Source organism: Corylus avellana, chromosome 5 (genome assembly GCF_965113065.1).
Source record: "Corylus avellana chromosome 5, dhCorAvel1.hap1.2, whole genome shotgun sequence".
Taxonomy (NCBI): Eukaryota; Viridiplantae; Streptophyta; class Magnoliopsida; order Fagales; family Betulaceae; genus Corylus; species Corylus avellana.
In genome coordinates, this window is record NC_142494.1 from 26988168 (window position 1) to 27008807 (window position 20640).

General features: G+C 35.0%; 1 pseudogene; it reads right to left on the reverse strand.

Moving 5' to 3' along the window:
* Positions 1-1341: 1341 nt before the first annotated feature.
* LOC132182142 (receptor-like protein kinase FERONIA pseudogene) lies at positions 1342-9278 on the reverse strand (annotated as a pseudogene).
* Between the last annotated feature and the right edge of the window lie 11362 nt (positions 9279-20640).

Consider the following 20640-nt stretch of genomic DNA (forward strand, 5'->3'; position numbering starts at 1 on the left):
TTTTCTAACTCTTAATACTATATTATGTTTTTTTTTTTTTTTTTTTTAAAGCGATTCTACATTGAAAAAAGTTGTACACGTACAAACTACCTAGGTCTTCTTTCATGCATGTAATAATTAATATCCTCAAAAAGAGAATAGAGATTGTGGCCTGCTTGGCATTCTTTTTTTTTTTTTTTTTCCCCCTCTTTTTTCTTTTATACTAAAAAAAATTCCAACTATTTTTTTTACATTAACAAACAATTTTCTTCACTTTTTTTATCATCAAAAATTCAAAATTTCTATTACTTTTATATCATATCAAACAATTCATTCCTCCTTTTTCCTCTAAATAATGTTCACCAAAAAACAAGCCAAGAAAAGGACGTAAAATACCCCCCAAAAAAAAAACAAAACAAAACAACAAAAAAGGAAGGTAAGTGGTCCTGTAATAATATGCTACAAAACAAAGCTCCAGCGTTATGCCAAAGAAGTTAGAATCTTCTAGACTACTCTGCTTAAGACGTGTACAAGTCATTTGCGGCCCATTTCTGAGGCGTCCACTGCACAACCGAAAGGACGCAAGAACCAGTGAGCCACCCATGTGACCATGTCAACACCACCAACAAAACAACAGGAGCAAATTAAATAATATTCTCTCTAACTCTAACTTAAGCATTCACGTCACCTTCAGCAAATTTACTCTTCACTCTAGTTAAAAAAATCACCTTTATTTATTATAGTTATTCATTTTTTCAAAACAGTTATGTCACATTCAACATTTTAATTATTCACTTTTATTATTGTATTTAAATAAATCTCTAATATTCTCTCTACACCAATTAATTAATTATATATTTTAAAATTTGTCTTAGGATCTTAATTAATGGTGTTTAATTATACAAATATATGTAAATGTCAAAGTTGGATCATGACCTTGGAATTTTTAAGGGGTGTATTTGATATTAATCATAAAAGATAATTAAGAGCATAAAAATAAATAAATAAAAGAAAAATTAATTGAAATTAAAATTGTCCAACGCCACGCCAGCACGTATGGCGAGAATCAATTGGGGAAAGAGTAAGGGATTTATCTAATAATGTACCATTGTAAACAAGTCAGATGGATTTATCTAAGAAGAGTTATTGCATAGAAAAACAAATTCTAAGAAGCCTTAATTTCAACTCATCGGAGCATAACAACTTGATGACATACAATGATTTGCAAGTGACCTTCCCCACTAATAAAACCTATAAGTTATTTATTTATTTTTTGCTAACAAAATTATTTTTTGAGCTTATTTTTACTGGAAGTTATTATTTTGCTAGCAACTACAATATTCTTTCATCGCCCTCCACCCATCAGAATTCTTTCTTCATCCCGAACAACAAACAATCAGAATCCTTATAAGAAAAAATTTCCTCACCACTGCTTGTCATGTTCAGACTGCTGCCATTTGCACTCAATACGTCTTCACTACTAGAATTAAACACGTCGTCACTGTTGCCTTTTGCCAACTCTTGAAACAAGGGTTCATTCATTTCCCCACAAAGACTGATATCATTGGCGCTCTCCTGCATTTGTAATGCCAACTCAAGGCCCCACACTACCTCATTCATGGATGGCTGTTTGGTACCGTCATCAAGCAAACAATTCACCGCAACATTACCAAATTTCTTTTTGACACTTCGGCTTGATCGCACCCTTCAAAAACTGATTGACAATCTGATCAAGCATTTTGTTGTGATAGCACTTTGGGGCCCACTGCGCTAGGCTCACTTGATTCTTCTCAATTGTATGAAGCAACGGTAGTCTTGCACACAATACTTCTAACAACACTACACCGAAAGAGTACATATCAGACTTTTCAGTTAGCTGTTGACACTACAAAAAACATATCAATTAGTAACGTAGTAACGTGTTAACCATTCATTACTTTTTGGCACATATAAATTAGTAACGTGTCAATTTGTGACACGTTACTAATTATTTTAGTAACGTGTGAGATGAGACACGTTACTAATTTGTAATGTGTTAAACTAGCACGTTATCAATTAGTAAAGTGCCAAACTGACCCGTTACAAATTGGTAACGTGTCTAACTGACACGTTACAAATTAGTAACGTGTTAATTAGACACGTTACCAATTTTTAACGTGTCATTTTAACACGTTACGAATTGGTAACGTGTGAAACTGACACGTTACTAATTTTTTGTCCAATTAATTAATTCCATTAATATTATTTAGTTACATATTGGTTATTTTAAAAATAAATATATACTTAATATTAGAAAAATACTAGCAACTCCGTATATAGTCTAGAATATTATTTCTAAAAATCACAATGTTATTTTTTAATAATATTGAATAGTTTAATTATCATTACAATATGATAAATATATCAAATGGAAAGCTTTATATATATAGTGCAGTAATATGAATAATTTAATTTGTACTTGAGCAACAATTGGATCTCTTCGTAGCTACTTTAGTATATGTTATTATAAAATATAACAAAATTATTATGAAAACTAAATAAATCATTTTAGTATATGCATGTTGTCAATTTATTTAAACATTTTAGTATATGTTGCCAATTTATTTAAAAATTTGAAAGAAAAAAAACACATCTTGAAACTAGCTAACACTCACTTTTTAATATCTCTCGAATTAAAGATTGTATTAATATCTACTCAAACTACAAGAAAAGTTTGCAAGGTAACCATCTTTGCACTAAAATGATAAAAATACCCCTATAAAAAATTTAGGGAAAAATACATAAAATCAAGAAAAACATTATTAAAAAATTAGTAACATATTTCAGCGAGTAATGGGTTAGCATAAGTATATGACCAGGGGCGAACTCACATATACCATTGGGGGGCCCCAAAAGTTTTAAAATTCTTCTTAGAATATGTCATTTTTTAAAAATTGTCCCTCCAAAATGCTATATTTGTCCCACCATAATTTTTCTTTTCACATTTTTCCCCCTCTTGCAACATAGAAAACCGGAAATACCTCCATCCAATTAGTTTCTTCTCGTTGGCTTCTGACCAAACTCTAGACCTGATTTGAGACTTGAAACTACTTTTTTGTGGGACTCTGAGCTCTGCACTCTGCATAGCATCATGTCAATTTGTCAAGGTATCAAGTCATTACACTCAAGAAATTAAATAGCATTTCTTTGTTGGGTCCAATACACTAGATTTGCTATTTCAAGTGATTTTTTTTTTTGTTCAAAACTGAACCTACCATAATTAAGATGACGCCAAGCTCACAGCTGATTTTTGAGGGATCCAATCCAATGATATAGTTCAAGTCCCACAAAATTTCTAATTTTTTTTTTTTAAAAAAAAAAAATTGCAAAATCAGTTGCTGTGGTTTACTTGATTTGCAATTGTTAACTCTGAGTGTGAAACACGGGCATTATGAATTCTTTGATAACGGTGGCTAAGGGAGGTTCTATCGAAGAGACGGTAAGGAAGGCACTGAAGTTGCTTAAGAGGTAGAGAGCAAGCGAGTGCATGGCGTCGAAGACCAATTCTCCTGCGGCTGCTATATATATATATATATATATATATATATATATATATATGCAGCTTACGTGAGCAATGTCTTGTAAGGTAATTCGTCTGAGAAATTATATATGCGGATTGTTCGACGTAAGCGCTTTTGAATATAAGTTGTGTTTGGATTTTTGTAAAGCATTATTGCAACGAATCGATTGTCCCCAACGGACCAACGATCACTTGCTTGGTATTTTCCTGCACTGGTGTGTAGGAGGATAATCGTTTCTTATTTCCACAAATGTGAACATGGGAAATAAGTGGGACATGCATCTACAAATCACAATCAGGGACCATATCTTTTCATGCCTAAAAGCCCAAATTCAAGAATTTAATTATTTATAAAACAATACATTTTCACCATTTATTGAAGCTTTAAATCTTTTAGGTTTGATAATTAATTGGCATCCCGGCTGCCTTTAGCTTGTAAGACCGGTAAGAGGTTTAGATTGGACTATGACCTAAGGGAAAAGGGCTAAAGTCGTTGCTCTCTTGAGAAACGCCAATATACCTCATGCCTAAACCCAGGTACCACACAAAATTTACTCTCTGATACTTGCTCTACGTACCAAGTCAACATGGGACATTCGCCGAAAAGTATCCAAAACTTGAATATTAACATTTTAATTAAGCTTTATAACTATTTCTCGAAAATCAAACAGAAAACAAGAGAGTAGAAAGAAAAACATACCATCACTTGTAGGCGACGTAGTGGGAGATTGTATTTGAGCCATTTGCAAGATGAGCCTCCTTATACTGCAATTAATTTATTTCTTTAGTGAAAATGTTCACGTAATCAAATCTTCAAATTGATTTTTTTTTTCCCTTCTACTATTAAGTAATAAAATTATTTATCTTCCAACAAAAATAAATTATTTATCTAACCCCAATAATTTTCTAGACCCTAGAACCGTGTAGAAGGTTCATTTACCACCACGCCACCTCGCGTCAACTTGATATGCTTCCAGCAACTTATGTTTATTTGGCGACCTTGCGCGATTATTGTGCATATATACTATAGGCATAAAAATTGGAGAAATATTGTTGGTGTCAATAATTTGTCCATATTTTTCTATATCTCCTATTAATTCAATAAATCAATTATTAATATTATAGGGTCCACCATTAACTTATGTAAGATCCATATAAGTCTACAAATTTAATGGTTGATTTGTAAGATAATACGAAAGAAATATAGGCAAAATATTGACACAAATTATTTCTTTAAAAATTGTATGTATAGATTTCCCAAACTTTAGGATTGAAAAAGTAGTTGTTTATAAAAGAATAATGTTAAAAATTATATTTTTATTATAATTATTTCATAATGTTGGCATGACAATCTTAACTAACTATTAAATTCGTTTGTCTTAAAAAAATAAAATAACAAGAATTGGTTGAGATTGTCACGTTAGTATTATGGGATAAAAAAATGTGGGATAGTAATACTAGCTAGAAACAACTTTTTTATCCCAAAAATATCTCACAAGGCCGGAGTGGCACTTCAATTCTAACCTTTAGATCAATATTTGTTATCAACAAAAATATAAAGGTTAGTTGAGACTACTACGTTAGCATTGTGTGAGATTAATTTGTTGGATAAGAATGTGATATATATAACATTACTTTATTTGAAAACTCTTAGAATTTTAAAATATTGATTAAAATTTCTCAAAGCAATGAGATTTAAATTGCTTTTTTCTTTCTTTTTCTTTTTTTTTTCTTTATTTTTTATATGCCCACGCAAGAAAAAGGAAACCAGATGAGTGACCTCTAATGTCTTTTACAATTAATTTGTTTTGGCCTGCTTGTTATTAACTTCTCATCCCATCACTGGGCGTACATATTAGACATGTTTTGCCTGATCCATGATTACATCGATCATGTCGCTAAAATCTTCCACTTAATATTGTTTATAAAGTAGTAGACTCTTTTGACAGCCCGAGTGCCTTTAATTTCAAAAGAATTGCTACTCTCAAGAGTCAAGTGATTATCCCTTTATATGACAACTCTTTATGTACAATGATATTTCATATTTACTGTCACATCATATAGCATTTCTTTTGTATAACTGGTACTTGACTAATTTGGAGCAAGCCTTAGATGAATGGTTGAACCCTGGCCTCCCATGTTCCCAATGTTTATTCAGAGAAAAAACAAATTGTGTTTTCATCTGGATGTAATAAGAAGATCCAGAAGTGCTCCAGCAACGAAGATGCATTCTTGAAGATATTTGAGAAGCTCAACGAAGATGATATGCAAATGGTGGCTTTTGTTGCAAGGCAGATCTGGCTTCAGGAACACGGTTGTATTAATTAGAAGTAATTTTATCCCACCTTCAAATGCAGTTCAATATGCGACAGATCAAATGGAGGCTTTCCTCTAAGCGGAACAAGGTATGAGAAGTAGATCTACGAACCCTTGCACACGCATTGAGACGGTCCGGAAGAAACCACCTCATGGATATTGCTAAACTCAACTGGGACGCTGCAATTGATAGGAGTGGGTATAAATGTGCATGATCACGAAGGAAAAGTGGTGGCGTGCATGTCTAGACTCTACATCTCAGATCCTGCTATAGCAAAGCCATTAGCGGAGTGGAAGGCAGTTGAATTAAGCAGCAATTTGGGCCTTAATAATATCATCTTAGAGGGCGACTCATTGGAGATAGTTCTAGCATTACATAAAGATGAGAGCTGTTGGAGTAGTTTTGAGCATGTGATGAATGGCGTGAAACAACTACTTAATAGTTTTCATTCTTGGAGGGTGTGTCATGTTAAAAGATCAGCCAAGAAACTGCACATAGATTAGCAAAAAATGCTTTATCTCATATAGTATGGATCAGTCGTGGAGAAAGGATATTCCTATTTGTATTCTTGAGATTGTAGTTACTAAACAAGATATTTTTGAGAAATGAAATCTGGGAATTCCAATTAAAAAAAAAAAAAAAAAGTTTGGGGAAAAGATTTTTCACATTGTGTCCAGAATGTTATCCAGACTTTAATAAGGAAGCCTAGTACATTATGGAACTCGCAAGCCATCTCTCTAAAAAAAAAAAATCTCTCCCCCTCGATCTCCCTCTCTTATAACTAGATAGTTTACAAGTTAGGTACCGTATTCTTTATCGTGCTTTTGGATCCATAAGCTCAGAGAATGCTGCCCCAGATATGAAGCTATTTGAAACTATACTTTTGGTCACCATGCTACTTTTTCCATTAGGCTCGCATCCACTGTTACTATTAAATCCTTCATCACAGTCACTAATTGGGGCCATTTTATCATTTTTGCTCTCCTGCAATTGCAATGCGAATTCAAGGCCCCATACTACATCGCTCATCGATGGCCGCTCCATTCCATTATCAAGCATACAATTTATTGCGATCTCACCAAATTTCTCCAAACACTCCCGCGCAATCTTTCCCTTCAAAAATGGATCTACTACATGATCAAGCTTTCCCCTGCGATACCATTGCCGGGTCCACTCTGCAAGGCTCACTTGCTCTTTATCAGCATTGCGAATCAACGGTGGTCTTCCACACAACACTTCGCACAAAACCACACCAAATGAGTACACGTCGGATTTTTCAGTTAGTTGCTGACGTCGGTAATACTCTGGGTCCAAGTAACCGATACTGCCCTTCACCACTGTGCTTACATGGGACATGGACACACCAGTGGGACCCATTCTAGACAATCCGAAATCCGACACCTTGGCCACCCATTTCTCATCCAATAATATATTCGTTGTTTTCACATCACGATGTATGATCGTCTGCTTTGCGCCTCTGTGAAGGTAATGCAACCCACGTGCCGCACCTATACAGATCTCAAGCCGTTGTTTCCATGAAAGAGGAGGATTATCAGTGTTGTAAAGATGGTCACGGAAGGTACCTTGAGCCATGTAATCGTAGATGAGGATCATCTCGCTGCCATCATTGCAATAGCCAATCAAAGAGACAAGATTGAGGTGGCGGAGCTGGGAGAGCATCTCGATCTCGGTCTTGAACTCGTGAGCCCCCTGTTGTGACCCTGGGTTCAGTCGCTTGATCGCAACTGGGGTGGCCCCATCATCAATATACCCTTTGTAGACGTTGCCAAAACCCCCAACCCCAATGATAAAAACATCATCGAAGTTGTTGGTGGCTGCTCTGATCTCAGCCAATGAGAAGTAGCGACATAAATCAGACGGTAGATATGAGCCACTAGTCTGGTTGGACTTGGTCTTAGAAAACGAAAATGGATGCCACCACGATGTCCGGTTACTCGAGCACTCGCGCTTTACTCTCTTGGCTCGCCTGAAAAGCAAGAAGCCGATAATCGACAGCACAACCACTCCGGGAACCACAATTCCAATTATACTTTTTGTTTTTTTCGAGATTGCAACCCTTGTTTGCTTTCCGAAAAATTGGCTAGGCGGCGCAGTTGTTGTTGGGATGATCGGTAGTGGGTCCGGATTGGGTCCAGCGAGATTGCGGTTAAAGTCACTTAATTTGAAAATTTCAATACCATTCAAGATCGCATCACTGCGAACGGTCTGCCAATCAGCTGGGTTTGCTCGCAACGCGACAGAGAGGTTTATTAGCTTCTTCTCTTTTCCTTGGGCAGTTGGCATCAAGACTGCATAGTCCTTATATACCGGAACGCCTTTTCCACCACTAGATGAGATCACGTCGAATCTTTTCTCCGCAATTTGATTATCTATGAAAATAAGGAACACTCTATCACCCTCTTTATTAATCTCGGGCTGAAACTCGCAAAAATGCAACCTAACCAGGTACGAGAACCCATAATCCACAGGAAACTCCCAGGTGAGACTGTAATTCTTGTTTATCTCCTTATCCGTCCCCATAGTCCTGGCGGTTCGATAGACTTCTTCTGGCGCGGTGTAAGGAGCAGTTCCCTTAAACAGGATGCGAATAGTCAAGTTAACGGGTAAAACACTTGACCCTGGCACCGTCAAATAGTCGCCATCAGATGACCACGTCCGGAACATACCTGTGTCTTGAGCAGGCGAGATATCACTCCCACCCACGTTTATTCGGTATAGTGTCTCGAGAGCATGGTCGTTTTCGATGCGCGCCAAATTGTTTTCTTGTCCGATAAACTCAAACCCCTGGTCCTTCTCAGCACTGTAATAAAGAAATGGTGGCATTGATACGATTTCTATTCCGTTGATGAATGCGTATGCCTCCAAGTTAGCATGGCTTGGAGCAAACGTTATGTTTAACCCTTGATCATCTTCGATGTTGATGCAGAATTCCCTTTGTATAGTATTCGAGGGATTAGCATCAGCATCAGCAGTAATCGATGCATTAAATTCTTGAAGGAGAGTATAAGGACCCACTTTGACAGAGAAGAGGGCTTCAGAGCGCTCATAGTTTTGATACGTAACCGGGTAGAAGTATAGTCGAATGAATTTTTTACCAGCAGTGACCTGCGGGAATACGTAGGTGAACTCCGAACGAGAAAGGCGTGCTGTGAGGTAAGGTACAGTGATGGAGGGTGCTGGTTGAGCGGTTGCAGAGGTTACTGATGCGTTGTTCTGTAATTGTTTGATGTCTCCAATCCAGATTCGACCATCTAATGATGCAATAGAGTTGTCGGAGAAGCCGCAGGAGAGGGTTATATTTTCAGTTGGAGTATAAGGTGGCGCTGAATCACTAGCGATAGAGATGATGAGGCAGTGGAGCAAGAATGAGAGAAAGAGAGATGAGAACTTCGATTGGGGCATGTTACAAAGATCATTGTTACTAGGGTTGCCCATTGCGCAGGGAGATAGAGAGTTGGGAAAGCGAATCAAGAAGATAAGCTGTGCTTATAATAGAAGAGAATCAACGTTCTTGTAAATTTTGCTGTTTATAAAATTCTTAATAGATTAGGAAAAAAACTCGTAAAGGACTTGGTGTTGGGCACGAGAGCGATGAGTATGAGTGGGGAAGCATTCTTTTTCTTCTTCTCCGATTCCTCTGTTTTTGTCAACTCATAGTGGGATCGAAGGTAACGAGGAAGCACTTACTTGAGTGGGTGCGGGAGTTGAGCACCATTAGCGGAAGAGACTTGGGCGCCAAGAGCGGAAAATATGCATGGTGGCCGGCTGGTGGTGTAGTCATCATAAGATGGTGACTTATATAGTGCTACAATTGGAATGATTAAAGTTTATTACTCCCCACTAATTAAGTGATGAAGACGCTATGTAGTGGATGACAAACTAATCGCATGAAACTTTGGTATGTGAGATAATAGATTAATTTTTCTATTTAAAAAATTAAAAATTAAAAATTAAGCCTTCAGTAATTTCTCAATGTTAGTTCACTTGAATCTTGGGGTGTTCATATTCCAATATTGTCGCGTCAATTTTGGAGTCATATCTTACCATTATTATACTTTGGATACTGGGGATTCGAACTAGTGAGTCAGTGACCTTTGCTTCATGAAGCGTGGTCTCTAACTGATTGAGATACCCTTGAGGACCCGGATTACCGCTCTTTGTCGACTATAAGTGCGCCTAGACTCCCATTGATTTCCATAAAGAGAGATGAGAACTTTGATTGGGATATTTTACAAACATAATTGGTGCTTGGGGTTGCCATTGTGCAGAGAGAGATCGAGATTTGACAAAGTGAATCAAGAGGAGAAGCTGCTTATAATAAGTGGAGGCGTGATCCTCCTCTTTCGTCCTTTAAAATCATATATCAACCACTCTTGTATGTAAATAAAGTAATAATAATTTAAAGGAAGCATTATGAAATCATTATTAGTTTTTAACATTTCTCAAAATTTAAGATAATTTAGAAAATATATATTTTAGGGCTAAATAAATTAACTACATATATAGTTTCAAGGCGGAAATAAGTACAAGAAATTCAAAACAAGAATTAAATAAGATATAAATATTTCATTACTAAAAACGAAAGCAAAAGATTTTAGGAAGAGTGGTCTATTTTGGATGCCAAAAATACTATTTCAAATCGCAAACAAAGCGGTGGGTTTTCAAAGATATTTACTATTTTAAAAGTTAAACTATAATTTTAAATCAAACCATTATTTCATTAAATATTTTACATTTGTTAAAAATTAAATTTTTAAATCCACTTTTTAAAATTGCAAAACCAAAAAAACTGTAAGTTTCCACTAGCATATGGTGGAGCTGTGGAGCTGTTATTTTTCTTTGACGTAGTAGCAGTGGTGACTTCCATTTCAAAAGGAACTGGGCGTGGGAGGAGGGAAGAGCCATCAACATGAGTAGGGATCCTTTCTTTTTCTTCTTTTTTTTCTCTGATTCCTCTCTTTTGGCAACTTAGTGGGATCAGGCGTGAGGGGAGCACTTACAAGAGTGGGTTGGAAGTTGAGCGCCAAGAGTGGGTGGAGAGAGCGGAAAACTTGCATGGTGGCCGGCTGCTGGTATATATATTCATCATAAGGATGGTGACTTATATAGTGCTACGTACAATTGGAATGATTCGAGTTGATTACCCCACGAAGAATCCCACGGCTTTTATAGTACCCCTGCTTAGTGCGAAGAGGGATATCTCACTAGCATTCCTGGCTACCGGTTTATATTTTATTTTTTTAAAAGGAATAGTCATTTTCATATTCATATTAAATGGGCCCCTAATTAAATCATTGATCCTCTGTTTCACAACATAAAAATTCAGTAATTGAGTTAATTGGCTAATAATATGCTTTAACATAATAGTATATCTTTGCATCCTCTATATTTCATACGGTAATTCTAGATAAATTGATATAGAGCTCTTAAAATCCTAGTCATTAGTTTTAATTAAATAATTTAAATTTTTATGCATAAACATTTATCATTGAATGTGACACAAATATATAAATTGATAAAAAGTTAATATCAGATTATAATGATCGTGAATGAAATCAAATTATAATCAAATTTTCTAAAACACTCTTATAATATAATTTCAAAAAACAAGGGTTCAATCCCTGATTTACATTGATATTGCATTATTTCTTTTGTTTCTTGGGCTATCTGGGGATTGTCTTTAACTTTGGATGGGCTATGGGCTATTTTATCACTAGACATTAGTATGAGCCAGTTTCTACACAAACATGTAATGAAAATAGCCCAAAGGCCAGGCCGACAGATAAAATGGGGGCATCATTCAACTTCCTATCTAGGGGCTGAATTTCTCTTCCTCGGTGGGTCTGTGAGGGCAAGAGTTCTTCTTTTTGTAGTTTTGGGTTGTCTGTCCTTTAACTATCGAGAAAATATTCTCATTTGAGATGCCTTGTTAAACCCATAATGTAGGCCCAAAACTCGTAGAAGAGCCTGTTCAAGTTAAGGATTCTTATGACGTTAAACATTTGAACCTGTTGTTTGATGAAGGCATGGACGACTCAGAGAATTAAACTCGTTGTTGTTCTTGTGAATCTTCTGCAGATGTCTAGCTAGTTACAAGAGATAAGAGATAAGACAAAGCCGAGTCTTTCAACACGACTATAAGGTCACGGGTGGGGTGGTTGTTTTGGACACCTAGCCAGACAAGGACTTAAGTAAAGCATATTGGATGTAATTAATGGGCCTAAGAGTTTGGATTATTAAGCTCCTAGCTAGATAGGTACAAATTGTTTTGCTCATCTGTCTCGTGAAGAGTAAGGACACACATTATCCAATTATTGCACCGTTTATTTGCGGCCCTCTGGCATCATCTTTCGGTATAATAATGGATATGCTCTCATTGGCTTTTCTTCATTTATTATTCTTTTTATCCTCCTATCATGAAGAAGATGTTAAGAATACGTAGATCCTATCATAAGTTTGAAATTATATATATATATATATCCTAAATGAATTAGAGAGCATTTAATTAGTTTTATTTAAATAGTATTTTTGTCTTTTTACTTTTTTGGAAGACAGTATTTTCTGAACTAGAGAGGATCCTAATTCAAGATGGCGAGCTTAATTAATGATTCCATTAATATACTGTAAATCATTACCTAGATTCATTAAGTTCCAATTAAACCAAGTATTTACTGGCTCTTAGGGTTCTACCTTATCCCAAAACATTTGTAGTTCGTTGTGAACTCAAAATCTATTATCAATTGATCATTTTTTGGGTCCTTTTTTAGTCCTTTGAGACAAACTATAAAAAACATGGTTGGCTTGGGCTGAGAGTGCCGCTCTTGTTGGGCCATCAATCTATTACAATGCTACTCCATCTTATGCGGTTAATAATAAACAAAAAAGCAATAATAATAATAATAATAATAGTAGTAGTAGTAGTAGTAGTGACGTGTATAACTTATTAACACTTGTGAGGGCAAGGGGGAGAATCATCATCATTTGCAATGAAACATGAAGCCAAATAAAAGCGATAGCTTTATAATTTATAAATATAAAAAATGTTAAACTTACAGCGAGCTAGGAATTCAACTTTAACGGCCGGGCGCAATTAAAATAATAAATGAAGTGGTTTTGACATTGGTTTTTTAAGTTAAACATCTTTTTGGTTTTCTTATTAAATAACTATCTCAATTTCCAAAAGGGATAAGGTATCTGCAGACTGCAGTGCAGGTTTTCCATTGACTTGGCCTTTTTTAAGTCAATTACCTGGGGTCTTCAATAAAGCCGGAGAGTGTGCAAGAAAGAGAAAGAAAGAAAAAGAAAGAAGAGGAAAAGACAAGTGATCAAAAAATTGGGAAGAGAGAGAAAATTTTATTTTATTTATATATTTTTAATTATTTGGGGATAGGGAGGAATAAAATATATAATTTTATTTATATATTTTTATCATTTTGACTCTTTAAAATTGGAATTTATCTACAGTAACGAGCTCCAAGTCCTCGTTTTTAGTATTATTATTATTATTTGTTTTTTATGAATTCTCATTGTTAGTTTTACCACAAATTAAGGGGTGTAGCATACCCATTTGATTTATCATTTACCAATCCATGATCACGAGAAAAAAACCATGTTGCTTTCGGACACGGCATTGGCAAATTGTCTTTATTTCCATGACTGATTGAACAGGTACGGGATTCCCTACCTCAACAGGAATCTACATGGAACTACAAGGTGCATATCCATTCCAAGCATAGAAGAAGCCCAGATTCAATGCTCCTCTCTGACTGAAACGAAAAAATTAAAAATTAGACGGGAAACTTCAACCTGAAAAACAAAATTGGAAAAATGTGGCTTTGGAACAGTCCATAAGGGATTGTTGACAAATAAGGATGCAGCTGTTAAGAGAGTCACAGGTTCACGTTAAAGCAACCAAGAATTTTATATAGCTGATTTTTTTTTTTTTTTTTTTAAGTTAATGTTCTAATTTTTTTCATGAGCTATCCAAAAATTAACAACCACAGAAGGGATAGCAAACTTTTCCACTTTCTTTTTCTTGTGTCATTTTCCATCAATTTCTCAATGTCATAATCTTTTCCCCACCACCAATTGACCACGGGCTGCCTTCACTTGCCTGGAAATTATGGTTGTGATCATGATATCTCTCTATCTCTCCTGCATTATTGGTCAGTGATCATGATATGTCTGGCGGGAGAGATCGAGATGGGAGACGAAATGGCCTAGCATTCAGACTGATATTAACAAGTGGGATCAGTCATAATAACATGGAGTGCAGCAAAATCATCAGCATCACTAGGAGTGCCAGAAAGAGACCCTTTTTTACTGTTTCTTCCGCCATCTCACTATCCCAGCGCCTCTGTATGAGCTCTGGGAGGAACTTGTTGGTGAACGGCGGTTAATGAGTGGTAGACGGATTAGCGTAGAGCGTAAAGATGATAAACAAGTCATGGTAATAAACATCGGATTCAATATGATTGTCCTTTATTTCAAGTAAATGACAAGAAAGCACTCAAAGTTGAATTCCTAATTTACTCTAATTTCTAATTAGAGTCTCTCTAATTTATTCTAATTAATTCACGTCACCTTCAGCAAATTTACTCTTTACTCTAGCTTAAAAATTAAATCATGCACCTTTATTTATTATATATAGGTATTCACTTTTTCGAAACACTTATGTCACATTCAGCATTTTAATTATTGTATTTAAAATTTATTTTTTAAAGATTTCTCTAATATTCTCTCTACACCAATTAATTAATTATATATTTTAAAATTTGTCTTAGGATCTTAATGGTGTTTAATTATACAAATATATGTAAATGTCAAAGTTGGATGACCTTGGAATTTTTAAGGGGTGTATTTGATATTAATCATAAAAGATAATTAAAAGAATAAAAATAAATAAAAAGAAAAAAGAAAAAATTGAAATTAAAATTGTCCTACGCCACGCCAGCACGTATATGGTGGGAATCAATTGGGAAAGAGTAGGATAAAACGCGCTGCGGTGAAAAACACGTTACAAAGTCAAACATGGTCTAACTCGATCAGTTCTTAATAGTCAGCCCATGATCTTCTTCTTCTTTCTTCAAAGGCCTTTGTTGTTGTTCGATTCCATGAAAACTATTTCCCTTATTTGATTAGAAAAAAAAAAAGAAAAAAAAAAAAGCCATTTTTTACCCAACTCATTTTTTAAGTGAAATTCCAATATTAGCCTTACCTTGATTACTTTATTCAAAAGTACTTATGAAAATGTTAAAAAAAAAAAAAAAAAAAAAAAAGAGTTGATTTGGAGTATATAAGTTGTTCCGCATCCATCCTACTATTTGTAACATGTACCCTGGCCTCTCCGTATTATAAGTTCTTGTGTCTAGAAAAGATAGTAATTAAAAAGAAAAAAGAAGAAAAGAAAAAGAAGAAGATCGAAGATAGTAATTTGAATCTGACGGCAATACTAGGTAATTTGGATCATACTTCAGGTGTTGTAAGGCGGCCGGTAATGAGCAGTTTCCAAAACAAAAAGAAAACTAATCTGACCCATATAAGGTATAACCTTTTGATCACTTTGAATCGAGCGGATCTCGAAAGAGCCTCCTGGCTCCAGTCACTCGAGAACTGGTGCAAGAAAGATTGAAATAAAATACATTAGAAGGGATCCGATCAAGGGAAAGTGAACCCTACTTTCGGACGAAGGCCAACAAAAAAAGGTTTTAAATATTGGCTCATTTCAATTATCAAAACAAGGGTTATAACTTTTTAAACACCCAAGTGTTTTGGTCTAAAAGTTAGGCATTAGCAAGAAGACCGTCAGATAGACATCTTGACGCTGCTTGTAAAAGTTGAATTCCAGAGCCTATCCAAAAGCATAGCCTACAAGGTGTTCTGATGTCGTTGTGTTTTCACTGAAATCCAAGAAGAAATCCTAGGCGTGTTCTAAAGGTTCATTTATACATCGTCCTAACGCTGCTCATTTTCTTGTATAACAGACTCGATTAATTCTGCATGAAAACTAAAGGGTTTTTCATCATTTCTTTTTATAAGGATGTTGATAGTTTATTGTAGACTAAGCCTTTAGAAGTTTTTGTTGTTACCGTGCACAATAATAATATGAAATCGAAAAGAGAGCAAATAACAATAATATGAAATTGAAAAGAGAGCGAGCAAGAGAAAACTGAGATACAGATTTATGTAATTTGACAATGTGTCTACGTCTATAAGAGAGTGCAGCTATGTTTCACTACTAATGATTTAATGTTACAACATAACATACTTTATAGGAAAAATATTCATCGAATATGATTGCTAAAGTTATAAAAGATCAATGTATTAATTTGTGACCAGCTTCCTTTGATTGCATATTTATCTTCATTAATTGTCTCTTTCTCTAAGAAAAATTTATCCTCGAAAATGATTGGTGAACTTATAAAAGATACTTTGGACTTGGTCATCAGCCTTGTATTTGGTGTTATTATTCCTCAGACCCTGGCTCCAAGCTCCTCAACAAATTGGAGATCAGGCCCCCATGGAGTCATTTAAAATTTGACAAAAATAAAAAATAAAAGTGTAAATTGGGTGATAGTAATTAAGTTAAATGAGAGACGTATAATTTACCATGAAGAATAGTACTCTAAATCTTAATACCATTTTTATTAACTTTTTTTTTTTTTTAAGCGATATGCTGGTATATGACTTGAATTGACAAGTCAAGTGTGGGGCCAACAGGTTTTTGTCTTGTTACTTGAGTTACAGCCGGCAATGAAGTCCTTGTTTAACATGGACTTGGAATTCTTAATTGACTTGGAGTTTGTTTTCCACTTTTCCTAGCTAATATTGGAGTTGCTTCACAGCCAACTTGTTGCTCCTAATAAAACCTACTTGGCCAATTTGTGAACTTGGGGAAAACAGAAGACTCATAGTCCTTCGGAGAAAAATAGGTTCAAGCAAATCTTTTTGTTTTCTCATGTTTTTGGTGCCGTTCAAGGTTCAGAGAATTAGAGAAGATATTATCTTTTGTGTGAGAGTGAGATTTAGATGTATTGGGACTTTGGGCTTTAAGTGATTTTTTCTCTACTATCTTTTGTACTCTATCTTTTGTTAGTGAATTTCTTTCAGGTCTTCTCTGTCAGTGAATGTAGGTTTATTAAGCCGAACCACTTCAATCTTGATGTCGTGTATGATTGATTTATTTTCTATTATGTTATTTTCTACTTCTTTGAGGTCTGTATTTTAATTCTGTGCACAACAACTATTATACGTGCAAAAGACCTATGTCTCCTTTTGTGCTTGTAATATTATCTTCAAAAAGAGAATAGAGATTGTAAGACTCTTATTCCACGAAAGAACAAACAAGCCAAGAAAAGGACGTATGAAAGGCAAGTCGGCCTGTAGTATTATATGCTACAAAATAAAGCTACGGCGTTCTGCCAATGACATTAGAATCTTAGACTATTCTGCTTAAGAAATTTCGAGTTCAGCCAAAGACTCGTACAAGTCATGATCTATGGGCCATCTCTACATGGAAGGTGCATTTCCATTCCAAGCATGGAAGAAGCCCAGATTCAATGCTCCTCTCTGACTGAAACGAAAAAATTAAAAAATAGACGGGAAACTTCAACCTGAAAAACAAAATTGGAAAAATGTGGCTTTGGAACAGTCCATAAGGGATTGTTGACAAATAAGGATGCAGCTGTTAAGAGAGTCACAGGTTCACGTTAAGGCAACCAAGAATTTTACATAGCTGATTTTTTTTTTTTTTTTTAAGTTAATGTTCAAATTTTTTTCATGAGGTATCCTAAAATTAACAACTACAGAAGGAATAGCAAACTTTTCCACTTTCTTTTTCTTGTGTCATTTTCCATCAATTTCTCAATGTCATAATCTTTTCCCCACCACCAATTGACCACTGGCTGCCTTCACTTGCCTGAAAATTATGGTTGTGATCATGATATCACTCTATCTCTCCTGCATTATTGGTCTGTGATCATGATATATCTGGCGGGAGAGATCGAGATGTGGGAGACGAAATGGCCCAGCATTCTGACTGATATTAACAAGTGGGTCAAGTCGTAATAACATTTTTCGTGTCCGTTGGTGTATTTTGATCGTACTGGGTGTTGCAGTAACGTTATTGACGATCAGCTTTCAAGGACAATCTCACAATAAATGTTTTTTCCGAATGACAATCTCCAAATAAATCAAAATTTTTTAAAAAATTAAATAAAGCTAAATGAAAGAAGTTTTCCTTGATTTTCCTTTAGTGGATACATTACAACTTGCGCAGGCTTTTCATTTTCACATAGTCGCCCGCAAACATACAATGGAACTCAAACAAAGAGCATATACCAGACAATATTTAAGCAGAGCTGGACATAGATCTTACAATTAGTAGATATAAATATATTTATGTCTAGCAATTGCGTTTGTAGGGATCGCATTTTTCTCCTTTGGGTATACTGTTTCTTCTGCCATCTCACTATCCCAGCGCCTCTGTATGAGCTCTGGGAGGAACTTGTTGGTGAACGGCGGTTAATGAGTGGTAGACGGATTAGCGTAGAGCGTAAAGATGATAAACAAGTCATGGTAATAAACATCGGATTCAATATGATTGTCCTTTATTTCAAGTAAATGACAAGAAAGCCCTCCAGCACGCCCTCTGGGGGCCATTTTATTGTCGGCAGGTCCAGACATGAGACAACAATTATTGAATGGTATATATACAGACTGTCAGCACACAAAGTTAGGCAGAGTCAATATCAAGATAAGAATAAACAAAATATTATTTAGTATTCTCTCTTTTTTTTTTTTTTTTCTTTTTTTTTTTTTGAAAATTAATCATTAAACCAAAGAATTAACAATGATAGAAGAGTACACACCAAACGCGATTAATAATAACGGCTGTGTTTTGCAAAGGCTGGACTAGACTCAAAAATTCAAAAAATTATTCTCAAAATTAATCTCAATATTTTTATTTTTTACATCACATCAATTACTTTTTTATTACTATTTAAATAAAAATAAATCACTACAAAATAAATTTTTTTATTTTTATACAAAACATTTTTACTTTTTTCTCTCATATCAATCAAATCTGCTACAGTAAAGATGTAAAAAAAAAAAAAAATCCTCAACGTGTTTGAATTGGGCACAAAAGATATATATATATATATATTTTGTTGGTAAGTACTGATACTAATATCTTGAACACGGGTAGCTCATTGGCCAGGGACTACGCCTCATAAAGTAGGCCATTAGTTTGAATTTCTCATCCCCTTCTTGTGTGGAGATGTCAAAAACAAAAAAAAAAAAAAAAAAAAAAAATATTCAATGTGTGTGAATTGGGCGCAAAAGACTTTTCTTTTGGTAGAATGCTCAAAAGATGTTCCCAGCACGCATCACTACAAGTCTTTGGCCTAACCTCAAACTCTTTTCCCATCAGCTGATACTAATAGTTTTTTTTTTTTTTTTGGTAAGTGATACTAATATCTTGAATGCGTCCCAAGGGGTAGCTCATCGGCTGGTGACTACACTTCATAAAGCAGGTCACTAGTTTGAATCTTCCGTCCCCTTCTTGTGTGGAGATGTAAAACAAAAAACAAAAACACTTCAACGTGTGTGAATTGGGAGCAAAAGACTTTTCTTTTGGTAGAATGCTGAAAAGACGTTCCTAGCAAGCATGACTACAAGTCTTCGGCCTAACCTCAAACTCTTTTCCCATCTAATATAAATGGACTGCTCGCCTTTTTTGTCGTTTTGGGAAGAAAAGTCTTTTTTTTTTTTTTTTTAATTGAATGGGAGAAAGGGACTACAAGGGAGGGTTCTTCCCACTCTTGATTCGGATGGAAGAGAGAATATGGGAACCTAAGGGAATACTACCGAATATAAAGTGAGTAGCGGCCCATTTAGATAACACATAAACACAAAAATTGGCACATCTAAACACTTTCGGAGCATTCCAGCTTCTAAAGGGAGAAAGATCAACACTAATGTCAGAAATTACAGAAGCAAAATGCCAAGAGGCAAAAAGAGAAGGTTAATTCACTGCAAGAATCACCAGAAGCGCAACCCTTTCAAGGGAGAAAACATCCATGCCAGTAGGGGAAGAAAAGTCTTACAAGTGAACAAGTGATGTCCTAAGCCTAGGAAAAATAATAATCTTAATAAGTGATGTCTTTCAATTGACAATCTATGAAGCCTAGGCGCAGGATTTTTAGCATGGAGACAACTTTTTTATTTTTTAATATAAGTTGGCAACACAAATTTATATAAATATAAACACATATAAGTACATATAATTTCTCTATACGTGTGTTTGTAAGTGTTTATATAAAATAAAATCATAGATATCTTAAATTTAATCTCATGGAGTTAAGGTATAACAAACACACTATTATCTAAACAACTAGCAAAATAAACTAAATACGATCTATAGGGTTCAAGAAAAATGGTACCATAAACAAATATTGTAAACTAAAATGATGGTAGAATAATCAATCAAAAAATAAAGAAATAAAGAAATATTTTCATCATATTCAACACTTTTGCTCAAAAAAACACAAATAAATGCAAGAAAACACGAGATGCATTGAACATGGCTAAGAAGATAAAAATACAAACAGAATAACAGATAATATGTTGATTTTTTAGGGACAAATATATCATTTTGGAGGGACGAATTTATTAAGAATTTTAAACATTTTGCCCCCCAAACCCACACATGGGTCCACCCATGACCCAAAATATATCATTTTGGAGGGACTATTTTTAGCAA